General features: G+C 31.3%; 1 protein-coding gene across 1 annotated transcript in view; it reads left to right on the top strand.

Annotated features, from left to right (window-relative positions):
• The window catches only part of LOC119604772 (homeobox protein 5-like), a gene marked incomplete at its 3' end in the record, with an annotated part of 295,068 nt that overhangs the window by 64,711 nt on the left and 204,353 nt on the right, over positions 1-26,004 (top strand). The gene's annotated exons all lie outside the window — the stretch shown is intronic.

The raw sequence follows: 26,004 nt of genomic DNA, 5'->3' as shown, positions 1-26,004 counted from the left end.
TTATCTTATTTTTGATATGGGTGTGACACCTCGCCTACATGAAATTCCAAAGCAAAAGGTAGCCTTCCAGACATACCGATTAATCGCAAAAATATCAGTCAGTACCCTCCAATACCTAAGATACCTTGAACTCATCTTGCAAATCCTAACTGGAGTATGATAAAGGTTGCTGTTGCTTAAGGACATTAAAGGAAGTATTTAAAGTCATAACTAAGGACTATTTTTAACCCCTGGGAAACGAAGCAGAATGTTACCTTCGTCTAACGTAGCTAAGAAGGAAGGAAGTGCAAAGAAGCCTCCCATTCCACCCACAAAGTTACACTCAATACATCTCTTGTTTGGAGGGATAGAGCTGTTGACGAGGACGACTTCTGGATCTCAGAAAATAAGTCAACTCCTCATATGTCGACTCACATTATCGCTAGTTCTTTAGTTCGTGAGTTATAACAAGGAATTATGCTTTTGTGTTTGGACTACTCCTCGAATGCTGGTTTTAAAAAAGACATATACTTCTTCAATGGTTTTGAAAGCGTTCAATCATTAGACGCTATTGCGTTAGAGAAAAATCCCCATTACCTACCCGGTAAATCAATCTGTTCTGAGTAAGGCGAATTCTGAATAAAAATCCAGGATACATATTGATACCTTTAAAAATACCATAAGCATCACATTCGCTCTGGAAAGAAATAGAAAAAAACTGAGTAATGACTTTTCAATGACAACTACATACATACGTTTGCATTACTTATAAGAAGTCTGGTAATGACTTATCTTTAAAACGATTCTTATTTTCTTCTTTGCTCTTCTTTATTTTATCGCATGTTAACAACTATTTTTTACACAAAGATAAAACAAAATTGTATTTGTATGTGAAATAAAATAGCTAAGCAATCGTAGTAAGTACTTACTAAACTCCCTATTTGTAAGCGAGCGTGTTAAGTAACTTGACTCTACTGTCATTTCCATATTAAAATAATGAGTTAAAATGCCAAAGAATTAGTAGCGAAAAGCTCTTTAACTGATTACTTTTTAATGTAAGTTTTCGCTGGGGGAATGTCAGCTACTCTCAGAATGCTGATGATTCCAGCTGAAGAGTCCAGCAGGTGTTTCATGTCTTAGACTAGAGCTTTTCTCACTAAATATATAAATGGCTCTACAAAAGCTTTCTTTTCTCTGGAGTAGTTAAAAACTGAAAAAAGCTTCTAATAGGCTCTAGTTTAATTCTAAAATTTATGTTTTTAGTCATTTAATTTAAAATTTGCAATTTTTATTTTAAAATTTAAAACCTTAATAACCAGCAACATACAATTTTATTGACCTGTTGCCTGTCTGTCTGTTTTAATATCTCAAATATCTTTGCTGCGCTTCTTGTTTTTTTATATTTTATTTCAATTTCAAGGCCATTATCGTTTTTTTGTTGTACCACCTATTTCCATTGTTTGTGGCTTTATTTGCAAAATTTTTTTATTTTCTCAGTTGAGTTGAGTTGCGTTATATTCAGTTTATTTTTTCGCCATTTATTTTAGGTTATAAACATGATTTAATGTCTGTTATCTTTTGACAGTAGCATTTAAGTTTCGAAATTATTAAAATAATGGCCTTAAAAGGATTTTGCTTCAAATACACAATTGCTACAATAAATTACCCCGAAAATAAACACGCAACACTTTTTAAAGTCATTTTTATCTACATATGTATGAGTGTAAATAACCGAACTAGTGTTTGTACTCTAGATACAATTGATTTATTGATTGACTGTGTGTCTGAAAAGAGGAAAATTAAAAAGCTTTAAACTGACTACAAATTCAAAAAAAGTAAGAAAAAGAATACAGGGACGAAAATCATACTTGATTGAGGTGCTATTTCACTCATGCTTTTCGATGATGAGTTGAGTTCAGTGTCTGTACTGAATAATTTAGTAATGTTATTGTATGCTTGTATAAGTGTTTTACAGTGGAGGCGATAATTTTAATTTTGAGATTTAGTAAAAAGTTTTTGGGCCATTGATGATCTTTGGTTTTTGGGGACGTTACAGAAGTTAAACAAGATTTGACAAATTTTAAGTATGATTTTGATTGTCAATAAAGATTCTGTATTTTTTTTAAATATTGACATTACTTTTTTTTTGGTTGACACTGTAAATTGTGAATTTCAGGATTAAAATAAACATCAAACTTATTACTTTGTTAGCTAATGGTACCGTACATACCTAAAACTTTCATAAGTTCTGCACATTTTGAATTGACAAGTCGATAAATAGTCCACAGATTAGTCTGATTGGTGAACACATTAGTCCAGAGAATAGAATATACTGATTTATAGATTGGTTCCTACACTAATCCATAGAATAGTCCATATAACAGTGCGACGTCTAACCCATAGAATTGTCCATACACTAGACAACTGAATAGTTAACAGACCATAGAATACGTAATAGACTAGTCCATTAACCATAGATTAGTCCATATACTATACTCATCCAGAGAGTAGTCTATAAACTAGTCCATAGACTAATTTACAGACGAGTCCATAGACTAGCCTATAAACTAGTCCGTCGACTAGTTCATAAACTAGTCCATAGACTAGTTCATGGACTAGTCCTTATAGTCCTTAGACTCGTCCACAGAGTAGTCTATAAACTAGTCCATAGACTAGTCCATAAACAAGTCCATACATAAGTCAATAGACAAGGCCATAGACTAGTCCATAGACTAGTTCATAGACGAGTCCATAGAATAGCCCATAGGCCAGCCCATAGACTGGTCCGTAGACTAGTTCATAGATTAGTTCATAGACTAATCTATAGACTAGTCCATAGATTAGTCTGTTGACTAGTCCATAGACTAGCCCATAAACTAGTTCATAGACTAGTCCATAGACTAGTGCATAGACTAGTTCATAGACTATTCCATAGACTCGTCCACAGAGTAGTCTATAAACTAGTCCATAGACTGGTCCATAGACTATGTCATACAGTTTTAGAATAGTCCTTAGACCAACCCATAGACTGGTCCATAGACTAGTTAATAGACTAGCCCATATGCAAGTTCATAGACTAGTCCATATACTATGTCATACACTAGTTCATAGACTAGTCCGTAGAGTAGTCCATAGACTATTTCATTGGCCAGTCTATAGACTAGTTCACAGACTAGTCCGTAGGGTAGCCTATAGACTAGTCCATAGACTAGACATTAGACCAGTCTATACGACCAGACCAGACTTTATACCATAGCATAGTCCTGTTAATACTGTCGTATAAAGTAGAGCATAGACTAGTCCTCGAACTAGTGCATAGACTAGTTTATAGACTACTAAATAAAGTCTATGGACCAGCCTAGATTGACTTATCTATGGATTATCCTAGTGATCTATGGACTAGCATAGGGACTAGTCTAGTATGGGCCACAATAATTATACAAAAACTTATGAAAGACTTAGTTATTTAGCCTATTGACTAGTCTATGGTCTGGCCTATACCAGAACCATTGCCAGAACTCTGTGAACACAATATGATAGGGACCCAAATAATTATACCAGAACTTATAAAAGACCCAGTGATCTGTATATATTGAATACTCAACTTCTTAGTTTCTCTTGTCCTTAACGGAAAAACAACAATGGGAAAAAAATCCGTTGAAATTTTACATAAACACGCAAGGGAGCAATTTTATGGAAGACAAACAAAAAAAAAAATGAAAATAATGAAGGATGAGTTTTTAAGGTCTATTTAAAATACATTTTTTTTTTGGCCCGACAGGCAGACAAATTAGATAAAAATACTTGTACACACATACTAATACATAGGTTTTATATACTACTTACATACATAAAAACCAACAACTACAAAATGAGCAACAAATTGCTTTTCATGTTACCAAAATATTAGTAAATTATTATTTGCTAATAAAATTTGTTCACACGATATAATTCGTTTTGTTCATTGCTATTTTTTTTTTATTTTTTATTCATAGTATTTTTGCTGTTTGTATTGAAATTTTGTATCCAACACTAATATGAAATAAAACATTTAAAATATATTTGCTTGTCGTTCTTTTTTTGTTTGCTTTGTTATTTCTTCCAGGGTGCTGCTAGCCTATTAAATTTAATAAACTGCCAATTTGTTAAATTACCATGCCGGAATTCATATACAAGGGTCAGTCATTTCACACACATGTGTCCAGTTGTGTATGTTTAACCATTTCCCTTTATTTTTTTGTTTAATTTTTATATGTTTTTTTTTTAACCCATTTTCCCTTTAGGGCTTTTTATTAGGGTAAAACTAGAATCTCTTCCACTAAATTAATCAAATTAAGGTCATTTTGATTTATTAAGACATGTTGTTGTTAAATGGTTTTTTGTTGTTGTTGTTTATTTTGAAGAAATTTTAATAAGAATATTGAAGGCAAAATTTAAGGTTTTGTAAGTTTATGCTGAAAGATGTTGTGCTCAAGTAAAAATTAATAAAAATTTGGATTTTTCGGATTACTAGTGAAAAATTGTTTTCTTTAGTGTTAAATTGGATTTTTAGCGAAATTAGATTTTCGATGAAATATTGAATTTTAGTAAAACTTCAGATTTATAGTGAAAAACTGAATTTTTTACTGAAAAATCTAATTTTTAGTGAAAAATTGTTTTTTTTTTAGTGAAAAATTGTTTTTGTAGTGAAAAATTGTTTTTGTAGTGAAAAATCAACTTTTTAGTGAAAAATCGTGTTTTTAGTGAAAAATTGTACTTTTAGTGAAAAATTGTATTTTAGTGAAAAATCGTATTTTTAGTGAAACATCGTATTTTTAGTGAAACATCGTATTTTTAGTGAAACATCGTATTTTTAGTGAAAAATTGTATTTTAAGTGAAAAATCGTACCACTAGAGAAAAATTGGGGTTTTAGAAAAAAATTGGGTTTTTAGACAAAATTGGATTTTTAGTGAAAAAATTGGATTTTTAGTGAAACATCATATATTTAGTGAAAGATCCTATTTTTAGTGAAACATCGTATTTTTAGTAAAAAATATTATTTCTAGTGAACAAATTGGGGTTTTAGTGAAAAATTGAATTTTTAGTGAACAAATTGGGGTTTTAGTGAAATATCGTACTTTTAGTGAAAAATCGTATTTTTAGTGAAAAATTTTATTTTTAGTGAAACATCATATTTTTAGTGAAAAATCGTATTTTGAGTGAAAAATCGTATTTTTAGTGAAAAATCGTATTTTTAGGGAAAAATCGTCTTTTTAGTGAAAAATCATATTTTTAGTGAAACATCGTATTTTAAGTGAAAAATCGTATCTTTAGTGAAATATGGTTTTAGTGAACAAAATGGGGTTTTAGGGAATAATTGGATTTTTGTGAAATGGATTTTTGTGAAATGGATTTTTAATGAAAAAATTGGATTTTTTGTGCAAATTGGATTGTAGTGAGAAATTAACTTTTTAGTGAATAATAGAGGGTCTTATATGAAACACACTCAACTTAAAGTCTCGATAAATGCGATACATTGCCTGTAAATTCTTTGAGACAAGATCTTTTATCTCACTGTCAATGTGTATCAAGTATCCTCTTTCTATTGTGCAGAGTGTGTTAAATAAATCGTTATTATCATGTAATTTACCGCTTTATTCACACTCATACCGCCTTTTCAATTTATTAATTTGGTTTAATATAATTTTTATTTATTTTCCTTTTTTGTAGTTGGCATATTTTCTACAGCAGTAGTTTGTTCATTTTTCTCCCTAATTTCAGCTTGCTTTAATTCTTTTACATTGTGTATTTATTTACAAGTATTTTCCGTTTTTGTTTGTTTTTTTTTTTTCTTTCTACAAATTGTTTATTATTTTTTGTTGTAGCAACTACCTCAATAATAATACTAATACAAACAATTTTTTTCTCTGAGTGTATTTGTTTTTATAAAGCCCCATTAGTTTGGCAAGGAGACAATGTATCCCTTTGAAACCATATTTTTTAACAGATTCCCTAAACTTAAGAAAGTACTTTTATTATCCAACAAATAAAATCCACTCCATTTTGTGCTTGCCTCACAGAACATCCCCTGTTAAAGTAACTAACTATAACGGGACAGTATCCACGAACTGCTGGGTTTTATTGCTATTTTTTGCCACTAGTTTTACGTGATTTTAGTTGATTTCCATGAATTTTCATTTCAGTTTCTATTGTCGTCGTTGTTGTCATCATTTTGAATTGTTTGCTTTTGGGGCATGTTAAATAGAGTTTTCACAATAAAAAAAAAAATTTAAAATGTTGCATAAAAAAGCCATTTAAACCTTTTTAGGCTAATTACTTAATAAATCTTACGACCTATAAAAACTTTCATTTGTGGGCTTGAGCATACGAGTGAACGAAAAGACAAGATGTATTCGTTTTATAAAATGTCTGCACCACATAGCGAATATAACGCTTTGAACTAGAACTGAACTAGAACTGAACTAGAACTAAACTAGAACTAAACTAGAACTGAACTAGAACTGAACTAGAACTGAACTAGAACTGAACTAGAACTGAACTAGAACTGAACTAGAACTGAACTAGAACTGAACTAGAACTGAACTAGAACTGAACTAGAACTGACTAGAACTGAACTAGAACTGAACTAGAACTGAACTAGAACTGAACTAGAACTGAACTAGAACTGAACTAGAACTGAACTAGAACTGAACTAGAACTGAACTAGACTGAACTAGAACTGAACTAGAACTGAACTAGAACTGAACTAGAACTGAACTAGAACTGAACTAGAACTGAACTAGAACTGAACTAGAACTGAACTAGAACTGAACTAGAACTGAACTAGAACTGAACTAGAACTGAACTAGAACTGAACTAGAACTGAACTAGAACTGAACTAGAAACTGAACTAGAACTGAACTAGAACTGAACTAGAACTGAACTAGAAACTGAACTAGAACTGAACTAGAACTGAACTAGAACTGAACTAGAACTGAACTAGAACTGAACTAGAACTGAACTAGAACTGAACTAGAACTGAACTAGAACTGAACTAGAACTGAACTAGAACTGAACTAGAACTGAACTAGAACTGAACTAGAACTGAACTAGAACTGAACTAGAACTGAACTAGAACTGAACTAGAACTGAACTAGAACTGAACTAGAACTGAACTAGAACTGAACTAGAACTGAACTAGAACTGAACTAGAACTGAACTAGAACTGAACTAGAACTGAACTAGAACTGAACTAGAACTGAACTAGAACTGAACTAGAACTGAACTAGAACTGAACTAGAACTGAACTAGAACTGAACTAGAACTGAACTAGAACTGAACTAGAACTGAACTAGAACTGAACTAGAACTGAACTAGAACTGAACTAGAACTAGAACTGAACTAGAACTGAACTAGAACTGAACTAGAACTGAACTAGAACTGAACTAGAACTGAACTAGAACTGAACTAGAACTGAACTAGAACTGACCTAGAACTGAACTCGAACTGAACTGGAACTGAACTAGAACTGAACTAGAAGTTCATCTTAAACAATTTTTAATTATAGTGTTCACAAACTTTGACCTCCTACTGTACACCCGTATCAAATTGACCGTAATCTTTGAATATTTATGGATGTGTGTTTATACATGTGTATGTGTTAGAGGCTATTGTAAACGTGTGTATGTATACAGGGAGATTTAGCTCCAAGTGTATTTTTATTATTTAATATTTATATACATTTATAAGCATTTTTATGCATTTATAAATAAAATTTTGTAAAGAAAGCAAAAAACAATTTATTTTATTTTTTGCCTTATATGTTTTTGTTTTGGATAGGATTTTCGTAATAATTTGTGAGAATTTCTTTCTTTATTGTTGCACTAGTATTGTTAATATTTATGGCACACACATACTCCCTCATAAATACACATTTTAAAGGATTTTTCGTTTTTATTGCATATGGAAATGTAGTATATTTCAATTTGTATTTATAGTCTACTTAAAAATTCAATTTTTATTATACAAATAATTGTATTCAAATAATAATGAACAAAAACACAAATGCAAATAAAATATACTGGAAAAAATATTGTCCAAAAAAATTGAAGTTATAAATTAATGCAGAAAATCTTTAGCTTCATTAAATATTATTTTATTATTTCTGTTTAATTTAAAAAAATAAAAACAACGATAATAATACAAAATTGAATTTAAAGACTTATAACTAAATAAAATATTCATTCATAAATTTTTAAATGTAAATATTTAAGAAATTTTTTGCATAATCGCAAATTTAAAATGACTTGAATATTAAGTGAATATGCATCTAAAAGGGTTGTCTGTCTGTATTTATAAAATAATATTAATTGCAATTAGCTTTTTCACACTTTTCTTCATATAACAGATTTAGTGATTCTAAACGTAAATTATATTTATATTATTTCTTTAAAGTATTTTAGAGAACTTCTTTCAAAAAAGAACTTAGATTATAACAATTGCATATTTCCTTTTTTTAAGTTTCAAAGCATTTATACATTTAGAACGTTCTTCTAGTCTGCTTTCTGGCCCCTAAACCCCACCGACCCACATTAAGTAAAATAAAAAATAACACTGTACCCGCTGGTTTTCCATCTGATGCCATTTGTACATTATTAATTTGTATGCCAGTGACACTCTACTAATTAGTTTAATAAATTCTATTGCATACAGATGCTTGAATGTCTAAACACTCCCACAACATCATACAGCATGAAGTCATTAGAACTACAAAGTATAGAAAATTTTGTATAATGTATAATAAAAATATATGAAATAAATTCTATTAAAAGTAAATAAATTGAATGTCATGCATACATATATAAAGTGAAAGAGTGGCATGTTTATTAAGTGAAGTACAAAAGGAATACAAAAGTATTTTGCTTTGGAAGGCTTTGAACAAGTAAATGTTATATGCAGAGGACGAAAACACAGCCAGATATTTTAAATGAGAATTTTTTTAAAAGTCTTTTAAAAAGTTTAGTTGTAGTTCAGTTTAGTTCAGTTCTAGTTCAGTTCTATTTCAGTTCTAGTTCAGTTCTAGTTCAGTTCTAGTTCAGTTCTAGTTCAGTTCTAGTTCAGTTCTAGTTCAGTTCTAGTTCAGTTCTAGTTCAGTTCTAGTTCAGTTCTAGTTCAGTTCTAGTTCAGTTCTAGTTCAGTTCTAGTTCAGTTCTAGTTCTAGTTCAGTTCTAGTTCAGTTCTAGTTCAGTTCTAGTTCAGTTCTAGTTCAGTTCTAGTTCAGTTCTAGTTCAGTTCTAGTTCAGTTCTATGTTCAGTTCTAGTTCAGTTCTAGTTCAGTTCTAGTTCAGTTCTAGTTCATTCTAGTTCAGTCTAGTTCAGTTCTAGTTCTGTTCTAGTTCAGTTCTACTTCAGTTCTAGTTAGTTCTAGATTAGTTTAGTTCTAGTTCAGTTCTAGATCAGTTCTAGTTCAGTTCTAGTTCAGTTCTAGTTCAGTTCTAGTTCAGTTCTAGTTCAGTTCTAGTTCAGTTCTAGTTCAGTTCTAGTTCAGTTCTAGTTCAGTTCTAGGTCAGTTCTAGTTCAGTTCTAGTTTAGTTCTAGTTCAATTCTAGTTCAGTTCTAGTTTAGTTCTAGTTCAGTTCTAGTTCATTTCTAGTTCAGTTCTAGTTCAGTTCTAGTTCAGTTCTAGTTCAGTTCTAGTTCAGTTCTAGTTCAGTTCTAGTTCAGTTCTAGTTCAGTTCTAGTTCAGTTCTAGTTCAGTTCTAGTTCAGTTCTAGTTCTAGTTCAGTTCTAGTTCAGTTCTAGTTCAGTTCTAGTTCAGTTCTTGTTCAGTTCTAGTTCATTTCTAGTTCAGTTCTAGTTCAGTTCTAGTTCAGTTCTAGTTCAGTTCTAGTTCAGTTCTAGTTCTAGTTCAGTTCTAGTTCAGTTCTAGTTCAGTTCTAGTTCAGTTCTAGTTCAGTTCTAGTTCAGTTCTAGTTCAGTTCTAGTTCAGTTCTAGTTCAGTTCTAGTTCTAGTTCTGTTCTAGTTCAGTTCTAGTTAGTTCTAGTTTAGTTCTCGTTTAGTTTAGTTCTAGTTCAGTTCTAGATCAGTTCTAGTTCAGTTCTAGTTCAGTTCTAGGTCAGTTCTAGTTCAGTTCTAGTTTAGTTCTAGTTCAATTCTAGTTCAGTTCTAGTTTAGTTCTAGTTCAGTTCTAGTTCAGTTCTAGTTCAGTTCTAGTTCAGTTCTAGTTCACTTCTAGTTCAGTTCTAGTTCAGTTCTAGTTCAGTTCTAGTTCAGTTCTAGTTCAGTTCCAGTTCAGTTCTAGTTCAGTTCTAGTTCAGTTCTAGTTCAGTTCTAGTTCAGTTCTAGTTCAGTTCTAGCTCAGTTCTAGTTCAGTTCTAATCAATTCTTGTTCAGAGTTTTTCATTTCTTAAAAACTCAATTTTAAAATAATTTTTTTATCCAGCCCGTCATTAATGTAATTAAAAACTATTTCACAATGTTTGCAAAGTATTTTGCAGAAAGAGAATATAAAGATATATGAAAATGTTGTCCTTTCTACCTGTTATTCTTATAATTTTATTAATGATACATGATTTGATATTTTTCTAATGTTTCCTAATTATTTTTTTACTTTCAGGTAAGTTCAACTACAGACGATAAGATTTAAAAAAAATTGAAATAAAACTTGCAAACTAATGGATTTTTCTGCCCAGTTTGGTCTAATGTAGGTAATGTAATGTGTTTCGTTGTATGCAAAGGTCCTATGATAACTTCATGTCCTTTTACATTTGAATTTTAAGTGAACATAGAGAAAAAAATAAAAAATGAGTAATATCCGGTTATGAAATCCCATGTTAATGTCAACTAAATTGAATTTTTCTCTGTTTTATAATGTCACTTTTAGTAGAATAGAAAAATCTATTTATATCTGGCGTTTTACAGGAAAAAAACTAAATATTTTACACAAATTAAGTTATTTTTATTTATTTATTTTTTTGTTTTTGAAAATAAATATTTCATTTGACTTGTTTTTGGTTTGTTTTTCTTATTTCTGATGTTTTTAAAAAAAATTGTAATTTATTTTTCTGCACCGTGTGTGATAGATAATGTTCATACATGTAAAATGAAATCATACGAAAACAACTAGAAACTATATATAGAGAAATATTCTTTTGAAAACTGCAAAAACTAATTAACGTTTCAAACGTGTCATCTACAAACACGTATATTTTACACTAAGTGTGTAATAAATGGAATAGTTCACCCTACTTTGCTTACTTTGGGGATAATTGAATGAAATATTCAAAAACTATAGATGCAAGTTCCATTAAATTTAAGTCTTTAATATAATAATTTTATGAAATAAGGTTAGATTTGCAGATTTGATAGACTATATAGAGAAAGTAAATGTTTTTGTAGTTTCCGTACAAATATTGAGAAAGTTTTAAACAGGTTCGTACGACTAATAATGGCAAGTTCGAAGGACCTAATTCTAAATGCTGCACTTTTTCTGTAAGAATTTGACATGTAATGCTAAACTCAGGCAGTATTTGTACATACTTCCGTTTTATCGGCAAAAAACTTTGTTTTTTACACATTCTCAAGTCGTGTTTGATCGCCACTTTTCCATCAACTTGATTTTACAAGAATTTCTGCTTCATTGAATGCATTGTTTTGATGTCTATTCAATGTTGATAGAATTTTCGTTTTTGGCGTTAAAACACCATTACATAAACAATTGGGTTTTTAGTGTGAATGGAAACATTAGGGTGTTACTATTTAGTGTACCTCTCATAATATTAAATATTTATTTAATTTTTTTGAATATTGTCTAAGGACTTCCTTTAGTGAAAACTGTTTTAAATAAACTTTTCTCAGTGCAACCCTAATGAACACATGCAATTTTGACAAGCAATTAGCCAAGAAAAACACATTGGTAAGAGTGAGTATTTGAAATATTTTGATAAACTAATTGATGAAAATAGTTGGCAAAACAAAGGAAATTAAAAGCAAAAAAAACTTTATACGAATATATTTTCAAAATAAAAAATATGCAAAAATATATAAATTTCTAATACGATTAATCCATTGCTTAAAAATAATAATAATAATAATAGATTTGTTTTGAGATTTTATGTGGGTTTTCTATTTCAGTTCTAGTTCATTTCTAGTTCAATTTTAGTTCAGTTCTAGTTTAGTTCTAGTTCAGTTCTAGTTCAGTTCTAGTTCAGTTCTTGTTCAGTTCTTGTTCAGTTCGAGTTCAGTTCTAGTTCAGTTCTAGTTCAGTTAGTTCAGTTCTAGTTCAGTTCTAGTTCAGTTCTAGTTCAGTTCTAGTTCAGTTCTAGTTCAGTTCTAGTTCAGTTCTAGTTCAGTTCAGTTCAGTTCTAGTTCAGTTCTAGTTCAGTTCTAGTTCAGTTCTAGTTCAGTTCTAGTTCAGTTCTAGTTCAGTTCTAGTTCAGTTCTTCTAGTTCAGTTCTAGTTCAGTTCTAGTTCAGTTCTAGTTCAGTTCTAGTTCTTCTAGTTCAGTTCTAGTTCAGTTCAGTTCAGTTCTAGTTCAGTTCTAGTTCAGTTCTAGTTCAGTTCTAGTTCTAGTTCAGTTCTAGTTCAGTTCAGTTTCTAGTTTAGTTCAGTTCAGTTCAGTTCTAGTTCAGTTCAGTTCAGTTCGTTCAGTTCAGTTCAGTTTCAGTTCTAGTTCTTCTAGTTCATTCTAGTTCAGTTTCAGTTCGTTCAGTTCAGTTCTAGTTCTAGTTCAGTTCTAGTTCTAGTTCAGTTCTAGTTCAGTTCTAGTTCAGTTCTAGTTCAGTTCTAGTTCAGTTCTAGTTCAGTTCTAGTTCAGTTCTAGTTCAGTTCTAGTTCAGTTCTAGTTCAGTTCTAGTTCAGTTCTAGTTCAGTTCTAGTTCAGTTCTAGTTCAGTTCTAGTTCAGTTCTAGTTCAGTTCTAGTTCAGTTCTAGTTCAGTTCTAGTTCAGTTCTAGTTCAGTTCTAGTTCAGTTCTAGTTCAGTTCTAGTTCAGTTCTAGTTCAGTTCTAGTTCAGTTCTAGTTCAGTTCTAGTTCAGTTCTAGTTCAGTTCTAGTTCAGTTCTAGTTCAGTTCTAGTTCAGTTCTAGTCAGTTCTAGTTCAGTTCTAGTTCTAGTTCAGTTCTAGTTCAGTTCTAGTTCAGTTCTAGTTCAGTTCTAGTTCAGTTCTAGTTCAGTTCTAGTTCAGTTCTAGTTCAGTTCTAGTTCAGTTCTAGTTCAGTTCTAGTTCAGTTCTAGTTCAGTTCTAGTTCAGTTCTAGTTCAGTTCTAGTTCAGTTCTAGTTCAGTTCTAGTTCAGTTCTAGTTCAGTTCTAGTTCAGTTCTAGTTCAGTTCTAGTTCAGTTCTAGTTCAGTTCTAGTTCAGTTCTAGTTCAGTTCTAGTTCAGTTCTAGTTCAGTTCTAGTTCAGTTCTAGTTCAGTTCTAGTTCAGTTTAGTTCAGTTCTAGTTCAGTTCTAGTTCAGTTCTAGTTCAGTTCTAGTTCAGTTCTAGTTCAGTTCTAGTTCAGTTCTAGTTCAGTTCTATCAGTTCTAGTTCAGTTAGTTCAGTTCTAGTTCAGTTCTAGTTCAGTTCTAGTTCGTCTAGTTCAGTTCTAGTTCAGTTCTAGTTCTAGTTCAGTTTTAGTTCAGTTCTAGTTCAGTTCTAGTTCAGTTCTAGTTCAGTTCTAGTTCAGTTCTAGTTCAGTTCTAGATCAGTTCTAGTTCAGTTCTACTTCAGTTCTAGTTCAGTTCTAGTTCAGTTCTAGTTCAGTTCTAGTTCGGTTCAAGTTCAGTTCTAGTTCAGTTCAAGTTCAGTTCTAGTACAGTTCTATTTCAGTTTAACTTCATTTTTAGTTCATTCTTATTAAAAAATTATTGAAATTAACTTTGTTTAATAGCTAAATGCAACTTGTTTTTATTGAAATGACATTATTCAAATGACTTTTCTATTATCTATATAATATATCCTTCTACCAATTACCAACTGCTATTATCTCATATATAAATGCATCTACTTTATCTAAATCTCTTTCAGAAAAATTGCATTTTTCGTAATCATAATATTTTATCCCGTTAAAACATGATTGTCAAACTTTTAATGTTTTTTTCTAGTTGTTTTTTTTTACGCAGAAAAGTTTAGTTTCTTTATAAGGAAAGGTAGGGGGTGTACAGCGAAGACTATAAATGCAATGATTTACTAAATACTAGATAGTTTGGTTGAAAACTGTCTACTGATGGCTGCTATAGACTTGTGCAGCTCGTTCGAAGCAGCGAGAAAAGTTGCTAAAGCAGAACAAAACTATTTCTCTCCATTAAAATGTTCTCGACTCTGTTTTTTTTTCTAGCCATACATGGTAAGGAACATACATGGATCTGTAAAAAATTGTATCTATTATGTGGAAAGTATGCGAGTGTGTATGTCAAAGTGTAAGAGTGTTTGTTTTTGAAGTTGAGTGTAAACTTTTGGCAGACACTAAAATAGAAAGTAATTGTCAGCCAGTTTAAGAGTTTGTTTTTTTTTATTTTTTTCCCTTTTTTCTCTATTCCTGTTGTTATTAGTATTGTTTTTGTAACAGAATTGGTATTAACACTATTGCCACTAACAACTCACAAAAGTTTAGAAATGAGAGCCAAAAAAAGCAAAAACTAAAATCCTGTAAAAAACACAGTTACGAACAAGAAACGGGAAACGGAAGTGTTGCTTGAAAATTGTATACGTAACAAATAAATGCTTAGTTCTCGTACTTTTGCTCATGTGCATATTTATATAGAAATATTTATTTATATGCTAGTAAATGTTTATGTATGCGTATGTAATTTTTGGGTTTATGGCGGAAAAAAGTTTTATTGCAGTTGTATGTGTAAGTTTAAGTGCATATATGTCTGATTTTATATTTTACGTTGGCGCCACAGAAGTGTAAAGCCAAGAGAGTTGTACTATATATGTATGTATGTGTAAACACCCTCAACTTTTAGATCTACCAAATATATATTTTATTTTTCTGCACAATGCATTTAGTCAAAACTGTATTTTAAAAATTACACACATTCTTGCATTCAAAACAAAACGTTAACACATGTCAAATAGCTACAGGCTAAATACACACACATATTTAAAATATGGTGAGATTGAGAAATGATTTTACATATAATTTAACGGCTAATATTTTGAATCGTTATAACATTTAGCCATTAATCGTTTAGAGTTATTTAAATTGACTTGACATGTGTTTATTTATAAATATTTTATGGACAAAAATTATTCAAGCCATAATTTTTTCACTTTCTGAACCTAAAAAAACTATACAAAACTTTTTTCCAAATTAATTAACAAAATATATTACAAATTGAGAAATTTGGCATTTGTCCCTTTTTCGAATACATATAAAAAAAAACTGAAAATTTTATTTCTGGAAACTATCTCTAATTTTTTTCCAGAGTTAGGTAGTATCAACGCCATGTTGACTTTTCAAATCACCCTCGTTAGTTCTGTTTTACACATAGTTAGCAGTTCTATAAATGAAATATTTACTCTATTTTTATTTTTATTTCAAAATACATTTTCCACTTTAACACACACATATGAATGAATCTACGACGTCTGCGAATACGTACACATTTTATGTGTACTTTCGCAATTCCAATGCATGGAAAATGAAAAACTTATGTGCCCAAAATAAAATAAAAACTAGATGTTGGTGATTGTGTTTGTTTAAATATAGAAGTTAGTTTTTAGCTCCACAAAGTTGAAGTATATAGTGATTTAGTCAGTCCGTAAGTAACGTTTTAGTAACTCCCCAACAATAATAGATTTTAGAGAATTGTTAATACTAAGAAAAAATGAGCGAACTGGCTATTGTGGGCGTGGTATCTGAAAAAATATAACAGCCTTAAAATTTTGTGTTAACATGAATAATTTAGAAAAATCTGAAGGACTAGAAATAGGGGGCGTGGCACCTCCCATATGAATTAAATATAGAATTTCGTATATCGTTCAGTTCTAGTCCAGTTCTAGTTCAGTTCTAGTTCAGTTCTAGTTCAGTTCTAGTTCAGTTCTAGTTCAGTTCTAGTTCAGTTCTAGTTCAGTTCTAGTTCAGTTCTAGTTCAGTTCTAGTTCAGTTCTAGTTCAGTTCTAGTTCAGTTCTAGTTCAGTTCTAGTTCAGTTCTAGTTCAGTTCTAGTTCAGTTCTAGTTCAGTTCTAGTTCAGTTCTAGTTCAGTTCTAGTTCAGTTCTAGTTCAGTTCTAGTTCAGTTCTAGTTCAGTTCTAGTTCAGTTCTAGTTCAGTTCTAGTTCAGTTCTAGTTCAGTTCTAGTTCAGTTCTAGTTCTAGTTCAGTTCTAGTTCAGTTCTAGTTCAGTTCTAGTTCAGTTCTAGTTCAGTTCTAGTTCAGTTCTAGTTCAGTTCTAGTTCAGTTCTAGTTCAGTTCTAGTTCAGTTCTAGTTCAGTTCTAGTTCAGTTCTAGTTCAGTTCTAGTTCAGTTCTAGTTCAGTTCTAGTTCAGTTCTAGTTCAGTTCTAGTTCAGTTCTAGTTCAGTTCTAGTTCAGTTCTAGTTCAGTTCTAGTTCAGTTCTAGTTCAGTTCTAGTTCAGTTCTAGTTCAGTTCTAGTTCAGTTCTAGTTCAGTTCTAGTTCAGTTCTAGTTCAGTTCTAGTTCAGTTCTAGTTCAGTTCTAGTTCAGTTCTAGTTCAGTTCTAGTTCAGTTCTAGTTCAGTTCTAGTTCAGTTCTAGTTCAGTTCTAGTTCAGTTCTAGTTCAGTTCTAGTTCAGTTTAGTTCAGTTCTAGTTCAGTTCTAGTTCAGTTCTAGTTCAGTTCTAGTTCAGTTCTAGTTCAGTTCTAGTTCAGTTCTAGTTCAGTTCTAGTTCAGTTCTAGTTCAGTTCTAGTTCAGTTCTAGTTCAGTTCTAGTTCAGTTCTAGTTCAGTTCTAGTTCAGTTCTAGTTCAGTTCTAGTTCAGTCTAGTTCAGTTCTAGTTCTAGTTCTAGTTCAGTTCTAGTTCAGTTCTAGTTCAGTTCTAGTTCAGTTCTAGTTCAGTTTAGTTCAGTTCTAGTTCAGTTCTAGTTCAGTTCTACTTCAGTTCTAGTTCAGTTCTAGTTCAGTTCTAGTTCAGTTCTAGTTCAGTTCTAGTTCAGTTCTACTTCAGTTCTAGTTCAGTTCTAGTTCAGTTCTAGTTCAGTTCTAGTTCAGTTCTAGTTCAGTTCTAGTTCAGTTCTAGTTCAGTTCTAGTTCAGTTCTAGTTCAGTTCTAGTTCAGTTCTAGTTCAGTTCTAGTTCAGTTCTAGTTCAGTTCTAGTTCAGTTCTAGTTCAGTTTCTAGTTCAGTTCTAGTTCAGTTCTAGTTCAGTTCTAGTTCAGTTCTAGTTCAGTTCTAGTTCAGTTCTAGTTCAGTTCTAGTTCAGTTCTAGTTTATTCAGTTCTAGTTCAGTTCTAGTTCAGTTCTAGTTCAGTTCTAGTTCAGTTCTAGTTCAGTTCTAGTTTCAGTTCTAGTTCAGTTCTAGTTCAGTTCTAGTTCAGTTCTAGTTCAGTTCTAGTTCAGTTCTAGTTCAGTTCTAGTTCAGTTCTAGTTCAGTTCTAGTTCAGTTCTAGTTCAGTTTTAGTTCAGTTCTAGTTCAGTTCTAGTTCAGTTCTAGTTCAGTTCTAGTTCAGTTCTAGTTCAGTTCTAGTTCAGTTCTAGTTCAGTTCTAGTTCAGTTCTAGTTCAGTTCTAGTTCAGTTCTAGTTCAGTTCTAGTTCAGTTCTAGTTCAGTTCTAGTTCAGTTCTAGTTCAGTTCTAGTTCAGTTCTAGTTCAGTTCTAGTTCGGTTCTAGTTCAGTTCTAGTTCAGTTCTTGTTCAGTTCTTGTTCAGTTCTTGTTCAGTTCTAGTTGTCTGGCTGCCCGTTCCTTTACCAGAGTTTAGACAGGATATTGCTTACAATATCGGACTTGGTAACTGGAATCGGTAATAAAAAAATATAGAAAAATTCGTTAAAATTCATTAATATGTAATAGGGTGCAAAAATTTCGTCGCAACCTAATAAATAATTTTTGTATTTTTTTATTTTGTTTTTTATATTTCTGAAAATAAATGAACACAAAACTTCAGCTGAAAGCGTTGAGCAAAAAACTACTGTAATTCTTCCGTTTATTTGTTAGGGTATTTTTTTTTATATATTTTGCAACATACAAAAATAAACTTTAGTTTCTATTTGTTTATATTTTTTCTGCGTTTTTGTTTTTTTTATCCAAAACTTTGTTTTTCTAGTTGCAATATCCGTATATTTTAGCCGGTCCGGGAGTTTCGTATTGTGGCGTCTACGCCATTTTTTTCATCATTTTGCTATAGTTAGTGCGTTAGTCATGTGTTTTGAAATTAATTTCTTTAGTTTTTTAGAGGAAATTTTAAGGAAACTGTATAGTTTTTTGTTTTCTTAATATTTATTTGATGTTTTTTCTAAATGTCAGTTTACAGAGACAAAGTGTTGAAAAAATAGTTGACAAATAATGAAATTGTTGGGAGAATATAAATTAATTATAGCGAGAAAATGTATAACTTTTTAATGTAATAATTGTTTTGAAAGTTGATGGACTAATATTTTCACTAGTTCTAATGGTATAGAATTAAACTTTCAGTAGTTGGTTAGTAAAAAACAAATTTTACTACTTTTTAAAGAGAAAGGTATTCATAACCTGTAAAAAGCTATTAATAGCTGTTTTCTTTTTAATATTACTTGCTTAACAAGTTTAACTTTTTATTAGAATTATTTAATCAGTCTCTCCCAATAGCCGTTTCCTTCCCTTAAACTCCAAAAACCCTTTACTCAAATTAACCCTCAATATAATCTTGCTAATATAATTTTTAAATTATTAATGCCATAAACTTTTTAAAATTTTTTAATATCTACCATAAAGTATTTTGAAATTTTTACTAAGCTTCCCTTTAATTTAAAATTCAAATAAATGCCAATATCTCAAATTACATGATATTCTTTTTACAAAATTGTATATTACTTATGCAGCAGCAACAACAACAGCAATAGCAACAAGAAACAAAATTATAAACTTTTGTTTTTAAATTTTCTCATTAATTTATTATTATTGTCCTAAATGCTAACAACAACAACTACAACCAAGTATAAAAGAAATATTAAACAAAACAACAGTATAAACTTAGCATACCTTAAGGCGTTGCTGTAATACCCAAAAACAAAGCATACTTTTTTAAGCTGTTGGAAATTATAATTTCTAGTACTTACTTACTCGTTGAAGGCAAAACAGAAAATTTGCTCTTAAAATAATTAATTTAATGCATATTTTTAGAGATGTTCTACTAAGAAGCAAAAAAAAAGAAAGCAAATTATTTTCTTATCACCAAAAAACCCCTACTATTGTTTACACAGGATTGGGTTGTTGGTGTTGAAGGGCTGGCTGTTAAATAAATAATATTTTTACCAAAAATGCTAATGACTTAATTTATTCATTAAGACACGTTACAAAAAACTCTCAAACCAAAGAAAGGAAAAAAAGAAACAATATAATTTTACATTTTATACCAGTGCGTCGTCGTTGTTCGTTGGACGTAAAGTAAAAACAAAAATAGCGCAAAAAAAAAGACACAAAAAAAGTATATAATAAGTTGGTAAAACAAATGAGCCAAATGTAGTAAAAACTCTACATCTTCTGCGCTTCGCGACGACTGTAACCCTTCTTAACTAAGCAACCAGCCAACGAACCGAGCAATAATAAAAGTGTATTTTAATGCAAAAATAATGAATATTATTTAAGGAGATGAAGGAACAGAATATACAAATACAAAATACGAATATTATGCAAAGTATACATAAATACAATGAATGCGAGAGTTGGCACAAAAAATATACAAAAATAAAATAAATATAAACAAGCAAAAGAATACAATACCAACATCTACTAACGGAAAAGGAAATGAGGAGAGTAAAATGTGGTGGTGGATAGCAGAAATAGCAAAAAAAGGAGTATGTTAAACAAAGCATTGGCAGGATAATGTTGTGTATATTATTATAAAGGGTGACCCAGAAGTTGAGAATAGATACAAATCTTAATTTATATCTAAAGTTCAGTTCTAGAATTACTAGAATTGATATAGAACTAAACTAGAACTGAACTAGAACTGAACTAGAACTGAACTAGAAATGAACTAGAACTGAACTAGAACTGAACTAGAACTGAACTAGAACTGAACTAGAACTGAACTAGAACTGAACTAGAACTGAACTAGAACTGAACTAGAACTGAACTAGAACTGAACTAGAACTGAACTAGAACTGAACTAGAACTGAACTAGAACTGAACTAGAACTGAACTAGAACTGAACTAGAACTGAACTAGAACTGAACTAGAACTGAACTAGAACTGAACTAGAACTGAACTAGAACTGAACTAGAACTGAACTAGAACTGAACTAGAACTGAACTAGAACTGAACTAGAACTGAACTAGAACTGAACTAGAACTGAACTAGAACTGAACTAGAACTGAACTAGAACTGAACTAGAACTGAACTAGAACTGAACTAGAACTGAACTAGAACTGAACTAGAACTGAACTAGAACTGAACTAGAACTGAACTAGAACTGAACTAGAACTGAACTAGAACTGAACTAGAACTGAACTAGAACTGAACTAGAACTGAACTAGACTGAACTAGAACTGAACTAGAACTGAACTAGAACTGAACTAGAACTGAACTAGAACTGAACTAGAACTGAACTAGAACTGAACTAGACTGAACTAGAACTGAACTAGAACTGAACTAGAACTGAACTAGAACTGAACTAGAACTGAACTAGAACTGAACTAGAACTGAACTAGAACTGAACTAGAACTGAACTAGAACTGAACTAGAACTGAACTAGAACTGAACTAGAACTGAACTAGAACTGAACTAGAACTGAACTAGAACTGAACTAGAACTGAACTAGAACTGAACTAGAACTGAACTAGAACTGAACTAGAACTGAACTAGAACTGAACTAGAACTGAACTAGAACTGAACTAGAACTGAACTAGAACTGAACTAGAACTGAACTAGAACTGAACTAGAACTGAACTAGAACTGAACTAGAACTGAACTAGAACTGAACTAGAACTGAACTAGAACTGAACTAGAACTGAACTAGAACTGAACTAGAACTGAACTAGAACTGAACTAGAACTGAACTAGAACTGAACTAGAACTGAACTAGAACTGAACTAGAACTGAACTAGAACTGAACTAGAACTGAACTAGAACTGAACTAGAACTGAACTAGAACTGAACTAGAACTGAACTAGAACTGAACTAGAACTGAACTAGAACTGAACTAGAACTGAACTAGAACTGAACTAGAACTGAACTAGAACTGAACTAGAACTGAACTAGAACTGAACTAGAACTGAACTAGAACTGAACTAGAACTGAACTAGAACTGAACTAGAACTGAACTGGAACTGAACTAGAACTGAACTAGAACTGAACTAACTGAACTAGAACTGAACTAGAACTGAACTAGAACTGAACTAGAACTGAACTAGAACTGAACTAGAACTGAACTAGAACTGAACTAGAACTGAACTAGAACTGAACTAGAACTGAACTAGAACTGAACTAGAACTGAACTAGAACTGAACTAGAACTGAACTAGAACTGAACTAGAACTGAACTAGAACTGAACTAGAACTGAACTAGAACTGAACTAGAACTGAACTAGATCTGAACTAGAACTGAACTAGAACTGAACTAGAACTGAACTAGAACTGAACTAGAACTGAACTAGAACTGAACTAGAACTGAACTAGAACTGAACTAGAACTGAACTAGAACTGAACTAGAACTGAACTAGAACTGAACTAGAACTGAACTAGAACTGAACTAGAACTGAACTAGAACTGAACTAGAACTGAACTAGAACTGAACTAGAACTGAACTAGAACTGAACTAGAACTGAACTAGAACTGAACTAGAACTGAACTAGAACTGAACTAGAACTGAACTAGAACTGAACTAGAACTGAACTAGAACTGGACTAGAACTGAACTAGAATTGAACTAGAACTGAACTAGAACTGAACTAGAACTGAACTAGAACTGAACTGGAACTGAACTAGAACTGAACTAGAACTGAACTAGAACTGAACTAGAACTGAACTAGAACTGAACTAGAACTGAACTAGAACTGAACTAGAACTGAACTAGAACTGAACTAGAACTGAACTAGAACTGAACCAGAACTGAACCAGAACTGAACTAGAAGTGAAGTAGAACTCAACTAGAGTTAAACTTTGTTTGTTACTCCTTTCTTCCTTTTTCTATTGCAATCAGCATCTGAGCGTACATTTATTTCATACCTACATGTAGTTTTGATTCATATACCTTTCACAAGGGTATTAGTGCCTCCCTGTCTGTCTGCACTTTTAGAAAAGAAAAACAGAAAACATAAAATAATATAATTTCGCCAAGTACTCCTTAGAAATAAATAAAATTATGACTGTAAAAGGAGCATATACTGCAACTCAAATGATAAAAAATACAGAAAAAATTAAAGCAAAAAGCTACTGACTGCGGTGGGGAACGAGGTAAGCTAAAGAGCGAAGAGCTAAAAGACAGACTGTAAAATACAATAAATGCCAGATACAAATACAGAGCCACGTAGCACAAGGATCAACATTTTAAAACCACTATGCTGGAAAAAATACAAATGTATAAAAAAAGAAATACCACATTGTCAGAGCAGAGGGAGAAGTTGTTTTTTTATTTTTATAATTTTTTTTTTGCTCCTTTCACCAGAACATAAAATATATGGAGTAACTAAACATGTTTTCTACTCTTAGTTGTAGTTTTATTTTATTTTAACTGTTGTTTTTATTTTATTTTTTTGAAAATTCAACGAATTGTAACAAACGTTTGTCAAATTTAAATTCATACAGCCATAAGCGCCATAAAATATACTTTGTTATTTATTTTAAAGAGAAGAATTTTTTAATGCACTGCGCTACTTTTTGTTGTTGTTTCATAAAATCATCTTGCAAATCAGCAATCCGTGCATGAATTGTTAAAAAAAAACTACAACCAACAATATTTTCGTGTGCATTTAAATAATATAGTAAAATATTTTGTTATTTTTAATGTTTTCTTTTTGATTTTTTGGATTATGAATTGTAAAAGGAAATTATATTATAATATGTGTATAAGGAAGTCATAATAAAATATATGAATTTAAAAGAATCGCCCATAATGTTAAACAAAACAAACCAAATCCCTAATTTCGGTTTTAAAGGAAAGAGAGCAGGCATTACGTTTAAATTAAAAGCGACATTTTGAAGATGTATATAGCATAACTAAACTTTCAACAGCAATGACCTTAAAAGTCCAAACTATACTACTGACTTTAGACTAGACTACAGTCCACATTATAGACTAAACTACATTCTTGACTATACGCTAAACTAGCCAGACTTTTGGCTACCCTATCTAGCAGAACAGTCTAAAGAATAAGCTATATGCCAGACTTTATACTATAGACTAGGGTATAGTACTATAGAAGAACAAGCTATAGGCCAGACTTTAGACCATAGACTAGAGTATAGACTAGACTAGAGTATACCCTAGACTATATACTACATAGACTATTAACTAGACTAGACTAGACTATACACCTGACTATAGACCATACTACAGACTAGCCTATAGACTAGTCTATAGACTAACTATAGAGTAACTATAGACTAGACTATAGCCTAGACAATAGACTAGACTATAGACTAAACTGTAGACTAGTCTATAGTCTAGTCTAAAGTCTAGTCTATAGTCTAGTCTATAGTCTAGTCTATAGTCTAGTCTATAGTCTAGTCTATAGTCTAGTCTATAGTCTAGTCTATAGTCTAGTCTATAGTCTAGTCTATAGTCTAGTCTATAGTCTAGTCTATAGTCTAGTCTATAGTCTAGTCTATAGTCTATTAGTCTATAGTCTAATCTAGTATAGTCTATAGTCAAGTCTATAGACTAGTCGATAGTCTAGTCTATAGTCTAGTCTATAGTCTGGTCTATAGTCTAGTCTATAGTCTAGTCGATAGTCTAGTCTATAGTCTAGCCTACAGTCTAGTCTATAGTCTAGTCTATAGTCTAGTCTACAGTCTAGTCTATAGTCTAGTCTATAGTCTAGTGTATAGTCTAGTCTATAGTCTGGTCTATTCTCTAGTCTAGTCCAGTATAGTCTAGTGTAGTCTTGTCTTCTCTAGTCTAGTCTAGCCTAGTCAAGTCTAGTCTAGTCTAGTCTATAGTCTAGTCTATAGTCTAGTCTATAGTATACTCTATAGTATAGTCTATAGTTTAGTCTATAGGATAGTCTATAGGATAGTCTATAGTATAGTCTATAGTATAGTCTATAGTCTAGTCTATAGTCTGGTCTATAGTCTATAGTCTTATCTATAGTCTAGACTAGACTATAGATAAGACTATAGACTATAGACTAGACTATAGACTAGACTATAGACTAGACTATAGACTAGACTATAGACTAGGCTATAGACTAGACTATAGACTAGACTATAGACTAGACTATAGACTACACTATAGACTAGACTATAGACTACACTATAGACTAGACTATAGACTAGACCAGCGGTTCCCACCGGTTTTTACTACGCGGACCCCTTGAGGAACTTATTTAATTTCGCGGACCTCCATACATATTTTGATATCTTATTGTTCTAAATAATTGTTCGTCCGAAAATTGACCTAGTCCATAAATCCCTAGGTTAAATAAATGTAGAGATGTCATATCTATAAAATATTCCCGATAGGTTTTGATAAAGGTTTCTTTATCAAATATTGTCGACATGTGCTTAAGGAGTCACGTTTCAAAAATTTATTGCGATTGCAGAGGGGTAAAGTGAGCTAAGTTTTCGGGAAAATAATATAAGAAAGTTGGACTTCTTCCATGTTGTTGCGGAATGCGTTATCCGCATAATATATGACATGAACTCTTTTACTGCATGGTTTTGCCTACATATTTACGCGAAACGCTATGGATTTTCTGATGTTAATTTAATAATATTGGTCGATAAAATCAAGTAAAAATCTTTGTATCACGTCGGAAGGGAATATTTATATATAAAATTAACTAAATTAACGTATTGAAGATGCATAAAGAGTCACCTCAGTTTTTGAAATATATAATTTGAGTCCTTACAAACAAGAACACTTTTGCTTACAATTTGACAAACTTAAATCTGGTATAAGCTTGTCTTTGAATTATGAAAAGTGGCCTAACTTCATACTCCGGAATACCAGTATCCCTTATTTAATTGTAAGACAGATCATTATCCGTCTGAAATAAAAAAACATTGTTTCACTACATATACAGGATATAAAAATTACATATCAGGCAATATCTTACTTTATAAAAGTGATACAATATTGTTTATTCATGGCTTTTTTCGTTTGTCTTCGCGGACCCCCTAGGATTTTACTACGGACCACTAGGGGTCCACGGACCCCCATTTGGGAACCGTTGGACTAGACTATAGACTAGACATTTGCATTACATTTATTGCATTTACATTTGCCTCTTGATGATTGAAAGTTTCTCTACTTCAAATTACATAAAAGATGTGTAGAGAAACAACATTTTACCAACAACTTCTCAAATTTAAGTTTCTTATTGTAGCGTAACTTTTCTCTTGAAAAATAATAATAATAGTAATTAATGCTAAAGGTAAAATTTATATTATAAATTTAAAACATTACTTGTATAGTTTGTTTAAAAACGCTCCTATTTTTCCTCTTCGTCTTCTTTAAAAATTTCTTTCTCTCATTCTTACTTGTGTATTTTGTATTATTTTAGCCAAAAAATTATAAAAAGAAATATTCTGCAAATTATAATAATTGCATTGCGGTGGTTGGTTTCGTGCTTAACTGACTTCCTTCTCATACTCTCCCTACTTTCAATATTATGTACTTGTTTGAACCTTTTTCTTCTTGGTCTGCTCAAAACAGTAAAGGCTAAAAATGATCTTGTTTTTGGTATTTCATGCATTTTGAATTTTGCAAAAAAGTAATTATTTCAAATAAGGGTTACACGTTAGTTGATAG

Source organism: Lucilia sericata, unplaced genomic scaffold, assembly GCF_015586225.1.
Source record: "Lucilia sericata isolate MDLA Ls3-8-SP2 unplaced genomic scaffold, ASM1558622v1 Contig000428F_arrow, whole genome shotgun sequence".
Lineage (NCBI taxonomy): Eukaryota > Metazoa > Arthropoda > Insecta > Diptera > Calliphoridae > Lucilia > Lucilia sericata.
This window is presented reverse-complemented; position numbering and strand designations above follow the sequence as displayed.